The 22,786-nt window shown below is 43.2% G+C and overlaps 1 protein-coding gene across 5 annotated transcripts in view; it reads left to right on the top strand.

Moving 5' to 3' along the window:
- The window catches only part of BACH2 (BTB and CNC homology 1, basic leucine zipper transcription factor 2), a 335,186-nt gene that overhangs the window by 59,058 nt on the left and 253,342 nt on the right, over positions 1-22,786 (top strand). The window contains exon 2 of one of the 5 annotated variants that reach the window (XM_014544479.1): positions 6,015-6,088. The exons of the other annotated variants lie outside the window; for them this stretch is intronic. The gene's annotated coding sequence lies outside the window, so the exon portion shown is untranslated. The remainder of the gene's footprint in view (positions 1-6,014; positions 6,089-22,786) is intronic. 5 annotated transcript variants of the gene reach the window in all.

Genomic DNA, 22,786 nt, shown 5'->3' with positions numbered 1-22,786 from the left:
CCTGCAGGCCTGAGCTCTCTCTCCTGGCACTGTTTTCTAGTGGTTAGTTGACTTACCTTTTCACTAGACTAAACATCTTGGAGACTGTTTCTTGGATGTGTTTGTTTGTTTATTCAGCATCTGACACACAGCGAGTGTTCAATAAAAGTTTATTATATGAATGAATGAGTTAGTGGTTCTATCATACATAAAGCAGACATGAAGGAGAAGCTGTATTTAATTAGTACATAAAATAGGCTTGAGTTGCAGTTAATATGGGCTTCAGCAAGAGTGAGGCTGGGGGGTAGCCATTGAACAAACAAGAATTTTTATATTAGTTCTTGAGAGATGTGACTAGTGAGAATGGACATATAATTAAATTTATGACAGATTAATTCATAACGAAGATGCTCTTGAATTCCTTGCCGGTGAGAAAGAGGATGATCTCCCGATGTGGATCGTTGCTCAGGCCACAACCTCTTGGCCAGTAAGTCCACTCAGGAGGCCAAATAGGAAAGCTTGCTGAGTTCTAATACAAGTAATTAAGTTCTTTCTAATTGTCCTTCGGGATTTCCCATCATGCTGGATTTTCTAGAAGAATGATTCCTTGTCTTATTGAAGGGCATTTCTCTCTAGGTCAGTGACTTTCACACCATCCTTAACAATAAGAACAGCTCTACCATTGGAATCATAATACTTCATTTACTGAATGTTTACTGCACGTGTTTCTCTGTTCTAAATGCTTTATATACATCGACTCAGTCCTCACAACCCTTCGATGTAGTTAGTATTATTAGCTCCATTTTTACAGACAAGGAAACTGAGAACAAAGATACTGAGCAATTTCTCTTAGGGGTCCCTTGAGAATGAAGCTGGGATTCAGACCCATGCAGCCGAACTCCATCATGTCTGCTGATATACACTGCTAGCAATGCAAGCACTATTTCTTGTGTTTGCTTTACATTATTTAATTTTAATTCTCACAGCAGCTCTAGCAAACGAGGTGTGTCCTGTCACTGAGCTGTCTTTGTGTCTCGTGCTGGGCTGGGAGATCAGGCTCCCCAGTTGTTGTGGAAGGGCAGCCCTTCACACCGAAGTGGGCGCCGGTGATGGACAAACAGAAATCACATACCTGAGGAAGCAGAAGGTCAGAGAGGTTAAGTAACTTGCCCAAGGCCACTCAGCTAGTGAATGGCAAAGGTGGAATGTGAAATGGGCTTCCCACTTCGAAAACAATTCCATGTCCACTCTGATTTGTATGAACCCTATGCAGGCTGCACATCCTTCTCCCACTCTTTCTTCTCCGTGTTATGGTATCACTGACCGAGGAATTTTTGTTGCTTTGTTTTGGTTCTTCGGACACACTGTAGTCACCTTTTGTGAACCTGGCTGTTACTCACATGTCATGTGCATTGCTTTATTTAATCCTAAACTGTCCTTTAGGATAATTATGTAAACAGAAATGTTCATTTAATCATTTTACTACTTTCTACTTCAGAGAGTAAACTTTTTCTCATCGGTCCCCAAATTCTAGAGAAATCTCTATTGAAGCCCTGTGACCAAACCAGAGCTCTTTCAGGCTAGGGCTTATGCAAAACATTGGCCTTCGTGGAAAATTTGGTTCTTGCTCACTTGGGTCTCAGTTCATGGAAATGTTCATCAACTCAAGAGGCAGGTCATAGATATCCAGACGGGTGTGGAAGGCAGCGTATGCCCTCTCTCCCTGTCACCTCACAGCCCTACTGTATCACTTCTTAGTAGGCAGACTGTTCTTTGGAAGATGGCGTATACTTTGCACTTCTGCATCTGTTTGTGAGGAAATGACAGTATTTTACAGCATTTGTACCATCGCTGACTGAAGCTCTGATCCTTGATGTGTTTAGTTTTTACTTATGCTCATCTCTACATCAAAAACAGAGGAAGCCACAGGAAATTGCTGCCTGTATTTCCAGGAAATATAACCACCTCACCGGCTCCCCAATCCGCACAGCCCAGAAGACCCCGGTGCAGGCATTGGCATTGCTGATGAGGGTGGTGATAAGCAGCCGGGAGTGTTCTCGTTCTGTCGCTCTGCCAGCAAAAGCCTGAAGATGACAGGCTCTTCAGACTGACAGGAAAACTCTAAATCTCGTTCTTTCAACACTCAGTCTCTGAACATGTAAACGCTATGCATGGAGTGAGGCGTAATTCCAAACCAGAGCGTAGGTGGTCCTCATTCTTTCTGCTCAGGTGTGGCGCCTCCCACCTGGTGCCCAGGGCTGTGGCCTGCGCTCCCTCTGACCACACGGAAGTGGAACCATCCTAGGAGAGCTCTCACGTTCACCCGCTGATGGGCTCGGGAGATAATGAAGACGATGAAGTGGTGCTGGCCACTGACCCTTCTTTAAAGAACGATTATAACAATGATAACTAATATTTATTGAGTGTTGACTGTGGTGTGCCAGGCATTGTACTTAGGACCTGGCATGGGTTGTTTTATTTAATTCAGAGAGTGTTTAATGTCTTGTCCAGGATCACACAGGCAATAGAGAAGGCAGAATTCAAACCCAGACCTGTGTAATTCCACGCCAGCCCTGTAAATACTAGTAGTCAAGTAGATTTCCCCGGGGGTAGGGCTGGGCTGGCAGCCCATGTGCACGGGCAGACAGAGCAGACAAGAGCCACCTGAGCAGGCTGAAGAGTGTGCCCAGGGCAGGCTTGCTGTGAAGCTGCCCAGTAACACTCTCACCTGGAAGAAAGTATTGGGTGGCAGTCCAGGGAAGACTGTACGAAGGGGAATTTGTGCCTCTGGGTGCTGGCCAACATCATGAATGCAAGCTCCCAAATACAAAATGGTGCCTTCTCACCTCATCATGATCCCAGCTTCCTAACAGGGCTTTCTTTTCTATTTTAGCCTATAAACTCAAACTGTGATTAAAACAGGTATGGGAAATTGGTGGTGTTTCAGTTTCTCTGTGAACTGAAACAAATTTTCATTTAAGCATGAAGTCTCATATCTCACGGATCAAGGAGGTGCTCTGGAAGAGAAGTACCCATACATATTTGAGGCTTACTGAAGGCCGTCCATTTAACTATACCCTACATTATTGCAAAAAGATGTAATTTGACTCCAAAGATGCAGCCTGTTAAAGCCAATAACAAAAAGTAAGAACATGAGGCTAGGAGTGAATAAAAGATATCAGGAAGACCATTTATGGAGTGGCTAGAGACAGGCCATAAATATCGTTTTGAACTTTCTGGCAGGTATTGTGAAGATGAAAAAAGAAGTCTAGTGGAAATGGATTTTCAAAACCGAAAAGGAGAAAAGTTCTCTTAGAATTTTTGCAGAAAAATAGTTTGCAACTCTACACAGGTGTTGGTTTAAAGCATTGATATGCAGCCCTTCTGTACATCTCTCCACATGCCGCTTATTTTTAGGATTAAAAACCCCCACATAGTGTGATTTGTCATATGTCTACTTCGGAATTATTTCAGGATTGATAATCTGGTTTGTGTATTAACCATCTCTTCATTTCTCTTTTGGGCCTGTTGTTTATGTCCTGGACATTTCTCATTAGTATTTCTGCTAAGTGATAAGCAGGGAAAAGAAAAATAAACACACAACTCTAGCCATCAGTTTTGTTATTTACAGAGGTGCGTTCTATGCCTTTTTAGCTAGTGGGAATTTCAAGAGAGATCTCTCTGTATTAGTCTACTAATAGAGCTCCCAACTGTCTTGGAGCTCAGCTGGCTTCTGTGTGTGTGTTTAGTGACCCCCACCTGGGCCACAGGTGAAGGCAAGCAGGGGGGAGAGGCCTGCAGAGGTAGGTTTGGCCCCATTATACCCAAGGTAAAGGCCACTCCTGAATGTATACAGAATGTGAAAGGGTGGAAACTTATACTCATTTGCCAGGGCTGCCATAGCAAAGTACCCCGAGCTGGGTGGCTTAAACAACAGAAATTTATTTTCTTACACTTCTAGAGGCTCTAAGGTGTCAGCAGGGTTAATTTTTTTTCCTGAGGGCCTTTCTCCTTGGCTGATAAATGGCTGAAGATCATGTGATCTTCTCAGTGTGCGTGTCTATATCCTAATCTCTTCCTATAAGAACACCAGTTACATTGGATTAGGGCCAACCCTAGTGACCTCATTTAACTTTAAATACCGCTTTAGTCCCTGACTCTAAATACAGTCACATTCTCGGGGTTAGGGTTCCAACATATGAATTTGGGGTGGGGGGAGATACAACTCAGTCCATAACAAAACTGCTGATTAAAGCAAGATGTTTGGACTACCTAGATTTCAATGATACATGTTTCTCTCTTCAGTTATAAAGAATTGAAAGTGTTGCAAGATACCCTGTTGTATATTTGTGCCCTTAGACATCTAGGATCTCAGTGAGGATTTGCATGTATGTGCATATGGGTTTTTTAAAAATATATTTTTATTGCTTTCAGAGAGGAATGGAGAGGGAGGGAGAGAGAGAGAGAGAGAGAGAGAGAGAGAGACATTGATGATGAGAGATGATCATTGATAGGCTGCCTCCTGCATGCCCCCTATTGGGGATCAAGCCTGCAACCCAGGTATGTGCCCTGACCAGGAATCGAACCGTGAACTCTTGGTTCATAGGTAGACGCTCAACCACTGAGCCATGCCAGCTGGGCTATGTACATGTGTGTGTTTTTTCTTTTGAATCAAATATACTGTGTCTATTGAAAGTTCGAAGATCAGTGCCTTTCCTCCTGTTCAGCAAATAATAATGCCTAGCTTTTACTAGAGTCCTTTTCATCTCCGAGGCTCTCTTAAAAATTGACTAATTAAGGAAAAATGGAGTAAGTCTAGCTAAATAGCCTCTCTTTGAGGACCAGCCCAATAGACTTAGAATATACAGTGATTTGCTGTATCTTTAAAAACATAAGCAACTAGAAATCTTTTATTATTGGCTATAGTAGCAAGTGGCATCTCTTATATGTTTGGCAGCTGACACATCACATTGCATTTTAGTTGGTTGTTATACATGAAATAGGATATGAGTAGACTAAAAGTGAGAATTTACAGCCCTGGGACTTGAATATCTGACATCTGGGAGTTACCATGACAACTCATCATGATGTTGCTCTGTAATCTTTTGGATTAGGTTCCAGCCCAGGATCACTGGATTGGAATTGGAGGGGGGATTGGTAATAGGACATGAATGCTTTACCTTTACTAAATGGTATTTGAATTTGTAGTTTGATCATGTTGCTAAAGTCAGGTAGAAATGACTTTGAGGGAATATGTAAATTCTGCAGACCCTAGACAAGGTCACATTTGTCAGCAAGAATATTCAGATGGAGTGGACTGAGACTCAGCAACTGAAAGACAGGATTTCCTGTCCTTGGTCGCTGGATATAAAATATGCGCGTATCCCTTAATATATGTACATCCCTGAACAGTGATATATAAATGAAAATTTAGGAAATTAAACCCTTTTTATAAATGTTATAAAGTTGGAACTGAACATGCCCCCAGAAAGTAATTTGGCCACAGAGTAAACCACAGCTGCTTTCTAGTGTTCCATATCCTCCGTCTCAGCCGGAAATGGCCTGTAGGGTGTGGAATTTGGACCCTGGAAGGGAATTGGGCAGAGCACGGAAGGAAGCGGTTGGAAAACTGGGCACCACATTCCTGTCCTCACGTTGGCCTTGGCCACAAGTACCACATCTCCCAGATGACAGTGTGCCTCTCAGACACATTCCTCACCAGGGATGATGGATGGAAGCAACCAGGAAACTAAAGAGCTCGGTCCTCAGTCTGCTCCCAGGTCTGCCACTGACTGTGTGATCTTGGACAAAACCCAGTTCATCCCTGGTTCCCCCTGGAAATGAGTTTTCTCTGCTATTGAATTCTGCTATTTATCATCATGTTGGGGCAAGGCCAGGTCACCACATTTCTTTGCCATTAAGCCCACATTTTCATCATCACTTTACAGTAGAACTAGCCTTCCCTGGTTAGCGGGAACCTCTAATAATTAAGAGAAAGCAAAAGGATTCCTCCCTGTCCCCCCATCATTTTTTAGGTTTTATTTCTGAAGCAAAAGCTGCCATGCAGTGAGGAGAGGATGAAATCCTAGACAGAAGACTGCCAGTTACAGTAAGTTTTCCCACTACCATTGTCATCAGCATCAGCTTACCTAATATCTAGTGAGCATTTTTATATGGAGAGAGTGCTAAGCGCTTTATATACATTATACAACATATATACACGTGTGTATGTATGTGATATAGTATATAAAATTTAATTCTTACAACAAATACACACGTGTGTATGTATATCATATACTATATAAAATTGAGCCTTTGCTATGTGCCTTTTGTTATGTTAAAACCTCACAATAACCCAATGAAGTAGATAAATGGATTGTCAGTTAAGCATCACAACAAAGGAGGTGTTATCAATTAGCTCAATTTTTACAAATAAGGAAACTGAGCCATAACTAATAACTGGTAGAGGAGGGATCTGATGAAGTGGTACAGCCTGAGAGTCCTTCCTCATAATCTCTCTGCTCGTGGTTCTCCACACTCGTATAACAGTAACAGTCACCTGGGGAGCTTTTAAAATATGTGGGTCCCAGGACTCCACTCAGCATCAGTCAGCTATCTGGGGTTGGAGGCAGTACCTGGGTATGCTGATAAGCAGCCAGGGTTGGGAACCACTGCCTCAGATAGAACACTGGGTTATGCGGTTGGGTAGTTGCCTATAGCCCCACAACCAGCAGATGACCAGCCTGGACCTTACATCCAGGCTGCTGACTTGAAAGCCCAGAACTTTGTCAGCACAGTGGCCTACATTCCAGTTATCATTGTTGTTATCAGGGCTCATACCTGCCATCATGCCTTGTTTTCCTTTCCTAGTCTAAATCCCAAAGTCACAAGTTCATTCAGAGTCTTTTAAAGACTGTGTGATAGACCACAGTAGGATAATCAGAGAAGAGACTTCTTCTTTGAACCAAAGTAGTGATTTCACATGTAAAAGTATCAAAGTTAACTCATCACCATCACCAACTTTAATGTTAAGTTATTGTGCCCTTTCCTCATTGAGTGGAACCTCCCACCAATAGAGTCCAGGACAGTGGCTCCAAAGCCTTAGGCATTTTGCAGTCACTCGGGCATCTTTAAAACCCCAGCCTGGCTCCCGCCTTAGACATTCTAATTTTGTTGGTAAGTGACCTGGGCAATGGGATTTTTAAAGCTCTCCAGATGACTCCGATGTGCAGCAGAGTTTGGATGGGTGGTTTAAGAACTTGGTCTGTAAGGTCACAGGTGTGTTGACTGTGGTGTCACCTCTGGGGACTGAATTTACTTTTCACCTCTTTGAAAGGGTCTCACTGTGGTCCTCTTTTTCATTTTAGCCAGTGTGATTAATTTGTATTTAATTCCTCTCAGTTTACTACATGACTCGGAATTCTACCTTGATCTCAAATGATGGTTGCTCCCCAAAGTTGTTCTTAGGGTTAGGTTAGGCTCTTCAAGTGATACTGGTGACATGTCTGTGAGATATCTTTGTAAGGGTTCAGCCTCATTGGACTCTTTCAGTATGTGATGTATTTCTTTTTAAATTGTCTTACCTTTTAAAACATTTTTATGATTTTAATAGATGTCGCCTTTTTCTTCCAAGAGCAAAATAAACACATCTTCCACATAATGCTTTAGGATAATAAACCACTTACAGAACTTTCCCCATACCAGTTGACCATCAAATTTCACTATTGGGAGACAGCTGACATGCCTATAATGCTTAACAGTTGATAAAATCTTACAGCTAGAAATATGGTGGAAAGTTGGAGATTCAGACTTAATCCTCAGAGAGCTTAGAAAAGTCAGATTAACTTAATCACCTAAAAAATACAGTTGAATTATTAAAGCAGAGGGGTAACTTTGTTGACAAGTTTGCAAATGTACTTGATTAATCTGGAAATTCATTTTGCAGTGGATACTAGGTCTTAAACTGAGGTTTTTAAGATGATTTTCTTGGGTGGGTATGGGGGCAGGTAATTTGCAATATAGACCAACTTTTGGCAAAGGCTGGGCGATAGAGAATGGAACATTGCAGGACTGTAGGGCAGAAAGGTATAGCTGAGTTGGAGCTAGTTGTGTGAGATTTAAAACAAGAATACTTCGGAAGAGCTGAAAAAGAAAGAAAGAGAGAAAGGTATATTAGAAGGAGCTTCTGTTTTCCTTTTTGTGGTTGGTGAAGTCCAGTTGGCCTGTGATTGTGCTGGTGGTGTGGATCCTGAAGAAGGCATGTCATTGGGATTGGTTATTATGTTTTTCTTGAGGGAAAGCCTTTTGAAATTCTTAGGTTTAAAAATTTCTCATTCTGAAGTCTTGTCTACATCTTGCTGCCGTAATCCCTAAGCAAAGAAGGGGAGGGGGGGTAGGACGCCTCACTTTTGAAGCGCAAGGGTCAGAGCAGGAAGGGGGCTGTCACGGTTGTTTCTCTTTGTTCAGGAATTAGAACATGTGAGCAAGTGGTTCCACCCCTCACTTTGTGAGCTGTTTTCCTCCGATATTTCCTAATTTTTCCCATGACGTTTCAGCCTGTTTCTTCACAAGATTGTAAGGCCTGAAAGACCCCATTGTTTTGCAGGAGTGCGGGCCTGTGCATATTTGCTGATCTGGCTGGCTGGGGTCTGAGTGTGGGTGGGAGTGGCGGAGGGAGAATGCAGACTGGAGAATGTGTGGAGCATATTTCTGATAGTAGCAAACACTTTCTGTTTATCAGGAGTTTATAGAAGCTTTTTCTTCATACTTTTAAGTATTTTTTACAAACGACAGTCTGCCCTGATGGACAGAAATAGGGTCATTCCATTAGGCTAAGGAACGTTTCTCAAGGTCAAATCAAATGGATGAAGGCCTTATCCAAACTTCACTGCTTCTGCAGATAAATGCAAAACTTTTGTTCTTGTAAACACACACACACACTCCTTGAAGGCCTGCCCAGGATTCATGTGAGCTCTTGGGGTTTGCAGCCCTGCATATTCTGCATCACAAATCTTAGTCCAAGTGTACTTCTTGAGGGTACAAAATGTTTCTAGTGGGAGGAGAAAAGCAAAATGCAATAAGAGAGAAACCCTAGCTAAAAGCTAAGTAGATTTTTGAGCAAAGGAAATTGGGGGTTAATGCTAATGAGGTCTTATTTAAATAAAGTTAGTAATATATTGTCTTTGTGCCAGGTTTACAAAATTCCACATCATTTAAAAATGTCCTCACTAGCAGCAGTTACCTTGACCCTAAAGTTAGTGTTGTGCGTTGACGGTGCACGTCTCTTCTTAACTCTGTGTTCAGCAAGTGGTGTGGAAAGCCTGCAGTCAGCCAGGGTGGGAGTATTTACACCATGGAAATCAGCAAACGCTCCAAATGGAGCTCTCACCATCAGAGCCTGTTTTTCAACATTTAGCAGCACACCACTGCCCAAAGTGGAATTTAAAATTCAAGGAGTCTTCTCCTGAGGCAAGTAATGTAGTATTACCACTCAACATAACAGCCAGTGTGAACCTTTTAAAATATAAACCAGGCCTTCTGGCTTCTCTCCCCGGAAACCCTCCATGGCTTCCCATTTCACCGGGAGGAAAGTCGCACTGTGACCTGAGAGCTCCCTGTGCTCTGACTGCCCTTGGCTCCTCTTTCCTCATCTCCACCACTCTCCTCCTCCTCCTGTTCTTACCTCCAGACCCTGCTCCTGTCCCAGGGCCTTTCCTCTGTGCGTCAGAATCACCATCACCTGGAGGGCTTGTTAATACATACAGCTGGGCCCCACTCCAGCATTTCTGAGCCAGTAACAAATTTCCAAGTGATGCTATGGTCCACTGCCCTATTAGAGACCCACTGCTCTAACTCACCTTCCCTTGGTTTACCTCTCACCTCCTTCAACTCAGTCGCCCACTTTTACCTCCTCAGCCACACTGACCATTCTATTTAAAATTGCAGCCTTCCTCCACCCCATTCCAGTTCCTCTGTCCCCAATTTTTTTTATTGTACCAATACCTTATAACAATAACTTATTATGTTTCTTGTTTGTGCTTATTGTCTGTCTCCCCCCACCCCCCACCCACCCCACTGGATTCTAAGTTCCACGAAGGTAGGAGATTTTGTCTTATTTTCTTCACTAAGTATCCCAAGTCTCTGGAATAGTGCCTGGCACATAGTAGGTGCTCAATAAGTATTGTGGAGTGAATTAGAGAATGAACAACATTGAAAAATGAATAATGTACTTCAGATCTGGGCCGCAGCCTCATTAATTCTAACTCACTAGAGAATCTTAAAACACATTCTGCAGTTTGTGTCGCAGCTTCACTCCTTTTAGGATAATGAGGGGACGGTATCTGCCCTCAGCTAAAGATTGGGAATGACTTGATGATCCTTAAATAATAGGTGCACTAAAAGATTGCTCTTAGATTTAAATTTTAACCTCAAAAGCCCTAAGTGAGTGGTCTTCAGATTCTGGTCTGCACAAGTTCCCTGAAGATACTTGAGGGTCTCTGCAAACATTTAATTTGCATTTCATTTTTAATATATTTTAAACAGTGTTTATAACCATAATAAAAACATGTACATACTTTAACATATTATGTATCAAATTTTAACACATTTGGACCACCGATGCATTGGACTATCAAGTTAAGTTTGAAATTAAGTGTTTTTTGCTATTTTAACTTATACATTTGAACTGCTCATAAATGAGTCATTGATAAAGAAGTTCTGTACCAGTGTCTTTCAGCTTCCAACCTGATTAGAAATTGAATAAGGAAATTCCTCCTGTTGGACATGGTCAGCACGCCCAACTACGTGCCAGGCAGGATTCGGGAGCCTCTGTTGGGTGTAGGCCTCTGTGTGGGTTAATGGGCAGTTGAACAAACGCAGTACACATCACTGAGTGACACATGTTGTTCCAGGGTCCAGGCTGCCCACTCCACATTTTGCTTGCTCCTTGACTGATTGTTAAAGAAATCAAGTAGTTGCAAGATTACCATTAGTGATTAAAAATGAAATTTAAAAGATTTTAACTACTGCAGTTTTGCAGGCATTTGTGTTAGTTTGAGGCATGTCACGAGGTTACAAAATCAGTCACTAAAGAACTGTTATCATCTCCAGTATAACTATTCCGGGCTGTTTCAATCCACTCATTTCCAGAACTCAGATAGGAAATTTCCAAGAGTGAGTTCCAATTGCAAAGGGTACTGAGTTATTCGTGTCAATTTGATTTCTGAGCTTCAGATAGTGAGTAAGAAGAGTGGCAGATAGCAGGAGATTTATTGGAAAACTTGTCTGAATCTGTTTGATCCCTTAGTTTAGAGAGCTGGAATTCAGACAGAGAGCGATACCTGTAGTTACTCATGACTAAGGATTTTTTCAACACTGTGCAACCAAATGCAACTTCAGAAGTAAATCGTATGCTGCATCGATTGTAAAAGTCAGTCAGTAAGCCTCCAGTTATCCTAAAGCCCTACTCTGTGCTATCTTAAAAAGTGCCATTGAATGTGTTATTGGAAATAGTTACACTTTATGGAACATTTTGAAGGCCTCCTTTCTATATCCATGTCTAGCAATGCACTCAAAACTTGGTTGTAGTGTTGTTCTGTCTCCCACACTATGATTGAGCTCCTTGAAAGGAAGAAATGTGTCTCATTCGTGCCAGCGTCTGGCCTTGCCTGGCACATGGTGGGTAGTCAGCACATGTTTGTTAGGTGGCACTGCACTCCACTGCAGAGGGGAGCAATCGTGAAAGGGATGGGTCAAGCTCCTATTCTATACACAATCAGCAACTTCTCACACTAAGCACACATTGTCTCATTAAAAAACGTATTTGATGGTTCTATGGTTCCTTCTCCTTCATCCCTCATGTGCAGTCATTTTAAGTTTTCTGAATTCTTTCTAGAAATGCCTTTTGACCCTGACCCTTCCATGCCATCTTGCAGCCACGCCCTGGTTCCTCCTCCTTCTCTTCATCCCTTGCCTGGACTGTGGAAGCAGCCTCCCAGGCCTCCCTCTGCCTCTCCCAGTGTGGCTGCCCTTGTCTCCTTATTCAACAAGTCCCAGCAAGCCCTTTGGACCTACAGGCATCAGCCTGTGCTGTCCAGTACAGTATCCACTAGCCACATGTGGCTATTGAGCTCTTAAAATATGTCTGGTCCACATTACGATGTGTTATGTGGGTAGCAAACCAGCACCCTATTTTAAAGACTTAGTATGAAAAATATCTCATTAGTAATTTTGAAATTGACTCCATGTTGAAAGGGTAACATTTTAGATATATTGGGTTAAATAACATATTTAAATGAATTTGTGCTGTTTCTTTTTACTATTTTAATGTGGCTCCTGGAAAATTCAAAATGATGTGCATGGTTCACCTTATATTTCTGTTGGCCGGTGCTGGTCTAAGCTGCATCATGACACTGAAAGTTCCTTATAACCTGGCCTCAGTTACCGCTTCAGCTTCATGTCCCAGCCCTTCCTGCCCTCCTCTGACTGTGTTTTATCCTGTGTTAGGCTTGTTTATACTGATGGGTTGTTTTTTCTCCAAATTCTGCTTTTCCAGATTCTTCTTTTTCTTTGTTAGCTGTACAATCCTGTCAGATGTTTAGAACCTGCCTTATATGTCCGTGTGGTGAATGTGTGCCCCGTTCTCTACTTCTCCCCATAGCAAGCTCTTGGCCCTTCCATTACTGTGTTTACCTTGCTTTTCTGCCCTTACCTGTCTTCTTAACTAGGCTTCTCAAAGGAAAAGACTGCGACTTAATCCTCCGATGACCCCGGAGAGACAGTAGCTGGTGTGTACTAGCCATTTGTTGTATGTGAATTAATTTCATCCTACTGCACACATTGCTATTTTTACATGAAACCAACCTTGATCATATGAACCGTTGGCCATGGGAAAGTTGGGTGCTGAGGTGGAGAGCCCTGGACTCTCATTCATAGCCCCAGTTTCAGATTTTTGTGTTCAATAAAATGGCTTCTTTGTTCTCCCAGGTTGACTTATACATTTGAATTTATGAAATCCATGGTGATTGTGCAGACTGAGAATATACAATGACAGTATAAATTGCCACTTTTACTATTTTGTTCATAGGTATTTCATATAAGCTTTTGTTTGATTGGAGATTCCACTTCTAAACAAGTTTGGAATCCACTGTTCTAATCCTGAATTTCATTTACATTTTCATCTCAGAGGTTCATTTGGTTCTGATGAGGTGGTTTCTGGTATCACCTGAGTTCAAATAGAGCAAGACTTGTCAACTCTGGCTGCACAATAGATACACTGGGCAGCTTTCAAAAATACAGATGCCCTGGCCCATCCCTAGGGATCCCCTTAGAATTGGTCTGGTGGAGGAGGGCCTAGGCCCCAGTATTTATAAAAAGCATGAATACTTTTTAATAAATTGATTCGACAGTGCTTAAAGAGCCAGGTAAACCATGAAAATGTTGACGTTTTGAATTGATCAGATTTCTTTCTTTTTATTAAAGATATTGTGAGTACATACTAGTATAATGCATTTTAGGTTTGTACTATGATTTGGGGGTCAAAAACAGTATTTAATTGAACCCGTCTTCTGTGGACAAGTTTCCAAGTTTTCTGAAATGAAAAAATTCCTTTTCCTGCTATTCTCTAAAACCTACATGCAGCAGAATTCTAATGTCCTTCATTGGTAGAAAGAGCTAACAAAAGACATGTTTCAGGTTATGGAAATGAGGACTGACAAGGGCAGTGGGTGTAAGAAGTTTGCACAGGTAGTGGCCTTCCTGGTGTCCTTGTTAGCCTGAATAAACAGTATTCTCCTCACAGAACCTCCTAGCTCTGCCTCATTGATAAGATCTGACATTTAGCTTAATCACTTTTTAATGATATTCTTCCTTTTGTTCTTGGTATGTGAGAAACAAGTTTTGTTTTTTTTTAAGGTAGGAGAAAGAATCCAGTTTAATTTCTTAATTCAGTAAAATGGGCTGGCAATGCATATATAATTCTTGTGAGGACAGCATGAAAAATCACCTAAATTGTTTATTAAAAGTCTCTTCATAATTTTTTAAAATTTATCTTTTGTTGAAAGTATTACAGATGTCCCCCCCCCCTTCATTGACCCCTCCACCCTACTCTACACTATTGTCTGTGTTCATGGGTTATGCATATATGCATATAAATTCTTTGGTTAATCTCTCCCCACCCACCCACCTACTCCTGGCCTTCCCTCTGTTCCCTGCTTCTGTGTCTCTGGATCTATTTTGTTCATTAGATTCCACATATGAGATTCCACATGTGATACTTGTCTTTCTCTGACTGGCTTGTTTTGCTTAACATAATAGTCTCCAGGTCCCTCCATGCTGTCTCAAAGGGTAAGAGATCCTTCTTTTTTTATAGCTGCATAGTATTCCATGGTGTAAATCAGGAGTGGGGAACCTTTTTTCTGCCAAGGGCCATTTAGATATATAACATCATTCTCAGGCCATACAAAATTATCAACTTAAAAATTAGCCTGCTATATTTGGTCAAACATTTAATTACCTCACTCCTAATGCCTTAACAGGGCTAGACCAAATGATTTCGCTGGCCTTATATGGCCTGCAGGCTGGATGTTCCCAGCCCTTGGTGTAAATGTACCACAGCTTTTTAACCCACCCATCTACTGATGGGCACTTGGGCTGTTTCCAAATCTTAGCTATTGTAAATTGTACTGCTATGAACATAGGGGTGCATATATTCTTTCAGATTGGTGTTTCAGGTTTCTTAGAGTAGATTCCCAGAAGAAGTTGTAAAGTACCTGAAATCCTGTAAAGGAGATAATCTGGGACCGTTTTTTAAGACATTGTAAGAAAATCCTGTGCATGGCATGCTCCAGGTCATTAGTGTGCACTATTAAAATGCAGATGTCAATAAGCATAGGATTTGCAAATTATCAATCTGTTGAAAATGGCTGTGTGCTCTTAGTCTTCTAACGCATCATCCCTTTCAGTTTGAGCTCTTTAGGAAAAAAGGGAAAGAAAAAGGAATAGAATCCTTTAGTAACTTGGTTGCTGGCAGTTGGTGTGTCTTCTGTGTGAGACTGATGTCATGCTGATTGAATGCAGAGGCAAACTTGTGTGTGTGTGTGTGTGTGTGTGTGTGTGTGTTTTAAAGCCCTACACCCACCTAGAATGTGAAATGAGTGTGAAGGGCACCACAACAACCCCTGGATCTGTCAAGAATGTACCTATTTTTAACACGCTGGATCAAGTGTCAGCACTCAATAGGAGATGAGGAAGGGGTAGAGACTGTGTTGTCCGCCGATGGTAAATGGCCCTCTGGCGTGTTTACAGTACAGCTGTGCATTCTTAATGGCTCTGCCGCTGCCATGTCAGGTAAAGTTTTCTTTACACGTGATGAATGGCAGAGAATTTTTTAGCAGAGGGAACCAAGGAAGCTGGAAGGAGGAGAGGGGAAGGGGAGAACGGGAAAGAGAGAAAAAGAAGCACGCAGCTCCGGAGGGAGATAGTCTGTGCTTTGCAGTTGCTTGTGTGGATAGAAACCAGATGGTAAGCTGGAACACCCGCTTGGCTATCTGAGGAGCCAAACATATGGTTAATGGTCGGGAGAAATAGCTTTCAGAGCCAGGGCTTTGCTGACTGCTTCATATTACAGATTGTTACAGTGTGTCATTACATTGCCAACCTAAGTGCTTAATACCCGCTGCGGGTGCTGGGCATACACTTACAAGAAGGACTTTTAGCTCTTTGCTGGCTCTGAGTGCAGAAGTGACATCATAGGGAGGCTTAAAATGTCTGGTGTTGGGAGGCAGGGAGAGGGGTAATTTTGTAGTGGAAACAAGATTTTTTTTTAACAAGCCAAGCCTCAATCCACTGAACTCTACTGTTTTTCTGAGAACCTTTTTATATGAGATGAAGCTCTCTCTCTCTCTCTCTCTCTCTCTCTCTCTCTCACACACACACACACACACACACACACACACACACGCGCGCGCGCGCGCGCGCGCGTTTTGAAGCAGAAATCTAAATAAAACACAGGCCATCTTCCCTGCTCCAGTGGACTTGACAGCCCTTTTCACCTGGAAGCCACATCCCTGTGCTCACAGGCCCGGCATTTGAAGTTTCTGTTTGGGGAGCTTTGGGCAACAGCAGGCCCATGTTATCTAAGGAACTGCTGAGCCCATTCATCTGCTTTTCACGGCCTGCTTCCTTTTATTTTTAGCCAAATCCGTCAGGCCTGACAGGCGGGTAATTCGAGCCAGAGAAAGGGCAGAGCTCCAGGTCCTTTCCACAAAGCAATTCTTCTCCTCCCTCCTGGGAGGGCTCCAGACTTGGCCTGCTTCAGGCAGATGGATTTGTTGAGTCATGTGAGATCATTTACACAAAAACACAGTGAGGCAGTGGAAATTTAAAAAAAAAAAAGGAGGGTGGGGAAGAGGAAAGAGGAGGGGAAGCCAGGGGGAGTGTGTGCTGCCGTGGCTGCTGGGGAGCGTAGGAATTTGCAGCGAGGCAGCTAGACTGAGAGGAATGCCGTAGATTCATTTGTGTATAAGGTAATGTCTAGTTTACCCAGCGGGGTGGAGCCAGGCTGGAGAGGCGCCTTCAACTACTCGCCTGTGTTCAAAAGAGGAAGGGGGTGTGGGCAAACTTTTTTTTAATTTTTAAAACAACACCCACCAAACAAAGACCACAGTGTTGACAGCCTTGGGTTCCAGTAGCCGTAAACTACCAATGGGATGGTTTATAGAAAGTGAGTTTGCTCTGTGATGTAATACAAGTTTGCTTTGTCCTGACTCCAGCATGACTGAGGCAGCCGCGGAGGGAGGAGAGGAAACTTGGAAAAGGGCTCTTCGTTAATGGTTTCCAGAGATTATGTAGCAGGACTTGAGGGAGGAAAGCGGGGATATTGTGGAGAATTACTTCGAGCTGGGCCATAATTGCGGTAGGTAAAATAAAGTCATTGCTAAGGCTTCCTTGCTCCAGAGGAATTGAGCAATGATTTTGAAATGCCAAGGAAGGTATCATTTTTCCCTACCACAGTATTCATTTTCCTCTAGCTTCTGGGACATTAAAATAAAAAAACAACAAGTCTTACATCAGATAAATAGTATTAGCATTTAGTGAGTCAGTTTTGTTTACTGTTTATACCACACGCCTTTAAAACAGTCCATTAAAAAATAGCCTCCTGCTCATTCATGAAGTTCTTTTTTTTCTTCTTCTCTTCAAATTTGCTTACATTCATGAGCTGTGCCTGGATGGGGACTTGTCCTTCTTTTGCTGGAATAAAGGTGTGCATGGGAGAATAATGACTGGGTTATCTAAATGTACATTCTTACACCAAATTCACAGAAAATATGCTAGGTAGGAGAAATGGAATATTTGCAAACTGGCACAGAAAATTAGATTGGGGAGTATTTTAAAATATACACCCAGATTATTTTCATCATAATACACTTCCACAGTTCTGCATTTATTTATGCACTTTTTTTTTAGCCTCCCTAAAATGTAGGTCAGCATCACCACGGTTCCTCATATTCTGTTAGTATTTTAAAACTTAAAGCATTTTGCCTTTTTTCCCCCCAGACCTAGATAGACTCAGGCTACATGAACAATTTTAGTAATTGTGAAACCCAGCTCATAAATTCCTTCTGTGAATACTCATCACTGGCTTGTGATAGTAAGCACTCAGATCACACCTTCCCTTGGAATAAACACAGCACTCACAATGGTGCTGATGATGCAGCCTCATGTTGACGCTGCCCCAGTGTTTCCCAGGCAGCTCTGATGTTCTTACTCCGCGTAGTTACAAGGCAGCTTTCATTTACTTACTCCAGGCGAGAGCTGATAAGTTCCTGTGGTTGTTAATTGTGTACGTTTTGATTGCATATCAACATTATTGTAATGGGATTAAGAGTTGTCATTATTTTAAACCTACCCACACCCTTGAGTGTTCCCTCTACATCAGGGTTTCTTAAATTCAAGCACTGTTGATACTTGGACTGGATAATTATTATGAGGGCTGTTCTGTGCACGGTAGGATATTTAGCAGCATCCCTGGCCTCTACCCACTAGATGCCAGCAGCCCACTCTCCCAGACATGACAACCAAAATTGTCTCCATACGTTGCAAATGTCCCTTGGGGGACAAAATGGGCCCTGGCTCAGAACCACTGCTCTATTCTTATTTTGTTTTTTTAGGTTCACTCTCTAGCTGCCTCAGGAACTGGGCACTCAGTTACTTCTGAGATTGAATTAAAGGGTATAAAATAACATTTTCCTTCCTGCCATTTACCCTAAAAGTGGGAACTCCATATTAGGTCAAGCTTTCCAGGGCTCAATCAAGCCAGGGTATTTAGGGGGAAATTTTTTCCCACCAGAAGACCTAGGGTTTTGTTACACAGAACAGTCTGCCTCTTGGAATTCTGGCGGTAGCAGGTGGACCCCTTCAAGGCTGCATTGTAGCGACTTTCCCAGAGCGGTTGAAGAGGAAATGGCCCCACTGACTGGGCTTGGGGATGTTGACATTAGAAGAAAGGGACCGTCCTTCAGGGACAGGAGGAGCAGAGAGCCCAGGCCCCAAGCTCAGCGGCTCTCTCCAGGCTCAGCACCTCCACATCGGCCCCAGGAAGAGGGGAAGGCAGCGATGACAGTCCTTTCTCTGGAACAAAGCAGACATCCTCTCCATCTGAGCGGCTGTGGTCTCGGAAGCTGGAACTCTCGTTAAACCAGGAATGTGGAGCTCTCCACAGGCGAAGGCAGGCGTAAATTTCCTCTGTTTGTTTTGAGAGGACTAGTGTCGACTGCTGTAATGAGATCAGAGACCGCCCCAGGGACAAGGCCTCCAGGTCGGCCGCTGGAGCCGGTTTCTGTGGCTGTGCTCTTGGCTGCAGTTGTAGAACGCGGCGACTCCACAGAGCACGGTGGTGATGTGGCGGGGTGGTTGTGCCCTTGTTTCATTCCTTGCCATTCTTGCCTCTCTAAGGCTACTAAAACGTCAGCATGCAGTCATCCAATTCTAAACCACGGGAAAGTTAATGTAAGGCAGAGTCCTTTGCTCAGAGCTGAGGACAGACTCGGTTGTGTGCAGGATGTGCAGCCATGTGCAGGGAGGTGCCTGCTTCCTTGGGGTACCTTCCTGCACTGCTGAGGGGTACGGCTCTCATTGCCTGGCTACCCTTAACGCTCTTCCTCGCCCAGCATCACTCTGTTAGGAGGAAGAATTCGGGTATGAGCACAACAATGTAGCATATGCTACAAAGAACATATTTCTGCCTTGAGTCTGGATTACAGCTAAATGGTCACATACAGGACCCTAAATATAGCAGAATTCAGGGAACCCAAACCTGGACATTTAAGGAACCCCAAACTGGACATTTCTGGCACAATCCTATACTAAGCTGATACAGCCTGGCCAACTTCTGACCCCTGCACCCCCACCCCTGCCCCCGGCCAGGCCATCCCAATTTTTAGGTATGTTGGATAACAGAAAATAGTAAGTGCATAGTGAGACCAAAAGCAGGAAAGGGAAATTGCCAGGTGCCAGAAGACATTGGTGCCACTGGCTCCTGAGTGATTCAAAGCTGGCACAGGCTGTAGGGTCTAGAGGCTGTGCTGTTTATATTCACACAGGAACTGTTTGCCAAAAGGGGACAAGAAGAATTTCCCCTAGAGTCTCGGTGGGGCTTTGAGTGTGTATGTTTGGGGAGATGGAAATCCAAAGGCGACGTTGTTCCGCTACCTGCAGGATGTGGGAACTTCAGTTATTTTGACACAAACACTAAACTGGTTCGAGAACACTGAAAGCCCAAGGGCCCTGGTAGAAGCAAACACTAGATCCCTGTGGAGAAGTTAACCCAGGATGTGGTACGCCCTCACAAAGAACAAGCCACACTAAGAGCCTGGTATCGGAAGTACCAGGACCCTTGAACAGCACAGGTTTGAGCTGTGTGGGTCCACTTATACGAGGATGTTTTTCAATAAGGATGCACAGTACTGTAAATGTATTTTCTCTTCCTTATGATTTTCTTTTCTCTAGCTTACTTAATTGTACGAATACAGTATATAACACATGTAACATGCAAAATATGTATTAGTGGACTGTCTATTAGCAGTTAACTTTGGGGCAGTCAAAAGTTATGCGTGAATATTTTATTTTGCGGTGGGTCTGCACCACGAAACCTCCTTACTGTTCAAGGGTCAATTGTAACAGGATTCGACCCTCAGGAAAGCCGAGATTAACAGTGAATCCCTAAAATTACTTTCGACAGGGTGCCATCAAGCCAAATTGAGCTTTCTTCTGTGGATCAATGGAAGTTTCTTCCCTGAGAAACAAGACATTACCCCTCCCCTGTGGCTTACTAAGCAGATGCGTTTCAGTTGTAAGCACTAGCCCCCAGTAAGGGGACCGGCCCTCATTACAGCTTGTCTTCAAGGTATTCTTGAGAATATTTAAATTCCTTCCCTGTAACCTTCTGTTGGAGAAATAGCTGGTCCCCATGGGCTTCTTTAAAGAGAGATACCTTCCTAGTGATTTCCTTTGTCATTGCTTCCTTTTCAGTGGGTCATTCTGAAGTAACTCACTAACTGGGCTTTCTGTTGAGTTATTTTAGCTTCTTAGCAAATCACAGGAAATGTGTTTGCCTGGATTGTTCAGCAAACCCCCCCAAGGGAGAGGGAAGCCGAAATTGTTTGAAGGTCTGTGGGATTCTTTCAGCATAAAATCAAAGAAACCCGGGGGGCCTGGTTGAAAAACCTTTGTCCGAGATTAATACAATTCAGCCTTCTCAATCCAAAGTGGACAAATGGTTGGGGTCTGCCCAGGACTCTGGCTGGCCACCAAGTACACACCGCGCAGTGACATGCACTGTTGGCAAACATTGCTTGAGGATGCTAAAATTAAAGCATGATTCTTTCATATATTTATTAATGGAGTGATGAAATCACTTATGTTTATTTTTTTCTTCTGAGACATGTAGAAAGTATCCAAATCGTACCCTGCTGACCTAAAAGTGATGCCATATTCCTCAAGAGAAAAACTCTCTAGTATTTTATTCTTAATTTGGACCTGTTATTTTTTCACTTAGTCTCAAAATATTCTGGCCAAAGGAGGAATAGATATTAGGTATTGATGTTAAGACATCATGAGGATAGAATGAGAAGAAATGGGCTCACTTGGTGCCAGATTTAAGAAAGATCTTCTGTTATAACATAATACCATAGATTGGGTGGCTTAAACAAGTTTCCCACAGTCTGGAGGCTGGGAATCCTAAGATCAGGGTGCTGGCCAATGTGGTTCCTAGTGAGGGCTCTTACAGACAGCTACCTTCTTGCTGTATCCTCATGGTGGGGGAGAGGAGAGTGAGAGAGAAAGAGAAGAACAAGCTCTAGTATCTGCTCTTAACCCTTTGAGTGCCAACCAATATCCTAGGAACTATGCTAAAATTGCCAAGGCATTTTTGCTGATTTTACAGCAGTTTAGGAAAAAAATTATGAATCACAAGTAAATGAAGTTACATATTCAAAAACTTAAGGAAACCTTGACTACATTTGTTTTCTGCACTTAGGTGTCATCTGTCAATAAAGAGTGAACTACTAGCATCTAATAGTGACACTGCTGGAGGAGCGCGATAGCGCTCCTAGCACTTTTGGCGAAAGACAGAAGGAGCTAGGTGTCATCTGTCAATAAAGAGTGAACTACTAGCATCTAATAGTGACACTGCTGGAGGAGCGCGATAGCGCTCCTAGCACTTTTGGCGAAAGACAGGAGGAGCAAGATTGCGCTCCCTGGCACTCTAGGGGTTAAAATGGCTAATCCTGTCATGGAGGGTCCGCATTCATGACCTCACCTAAACCTAATTACTTCTCAAAGGCCCCACCTTCAAATACCATCACATCAGGAATTATGAATTATAAAGGCAATATATGAACTTTGGGGAGACACAAATATTCAGTTCATAACACATTATAATTAAATTTTGCATATGTTGAGAGCTGACTATGTCTTAAGGCAGGGGATAGGTGCTGGTTATCTATATGTATAAAAGTCAAGCAACAGGAATGACCGATCGCTATGAAGCACACTGCAGTGGCCAATGTGGGGCCCCGATCATCACCCCCCACCAACCTCCTGCGTCCCCTCCTGCCCGCTGGCCCAGCCCCGATCAGCCCCCATTGGGGCAGGCTGGCCAAACCCCCCGTGCACAACGATCGCTATGAAGCACACTGCGGTGGCCTGATTGGGGCCCCGATCATCACCCCCCACCAACCTCCTGCGTCCCCTCCTGCCCGCTGGCCCAGCCCTGATCAGCCCCCATTGGGGCAGGCTGGCCGGACCCCATCCATGCACAAATTTGTGCACCAGGCCTCTAGTTTAGGCATAAAAAAGACAAGATCTCTCAACCTCCTGCGTCCCCTCCTGCCCGCTGGCCCAGCCCTGATCAGCCCCCATTGGGGCAGGCTGGCCGGACCCCATCCATGCACAAATTTGTGCACCAGGCCTCTAGTTTAGACATAAAAAAGACAAGATCTCTTCACTTGAAATACTTACAAGCCAGTAGGGTGATTGAGAGGTAAACACCTACGTGCATTTACAAACAGAATGAGGTTGTGCTGAACGGTGATGGGAGAACAGAGGAGGGGAGGCGCACCTCATCTTTTTTGAACACTTCATTGAGTACTTTCTTCGTATTACTTCGTTTAATCTTTAAAACAATCTTAGGAGGTATAAAGAATCCCCCCCCAATTTTATGGATAATGAAATAGAGACTCAGAGGGTTCGTAACTTTCCAAAATCATGTGCCAAGAGGCAAAGTTGACATTCAGACTGACATTCAAGCTCC

Source organism: Myotis brandtii, unplaced genomic scaffold (genome assembly GCF_000412655.1).
Source record: "Myotis brandtii unplaced genomic scaffold, ASM41265v1 scaffold365, whole genome shotgun sequence".
In the NCBI taxonomy this organism is placed as follows: Eukaryota; Metazoa; Chordata; class Mammalia; order Chiroptera; family Vespertilionidae; genus Myotis; species Myotis brandtii.
This window is presented reverse-complemented; position numbering and strand designations above follow the sequence as displayed.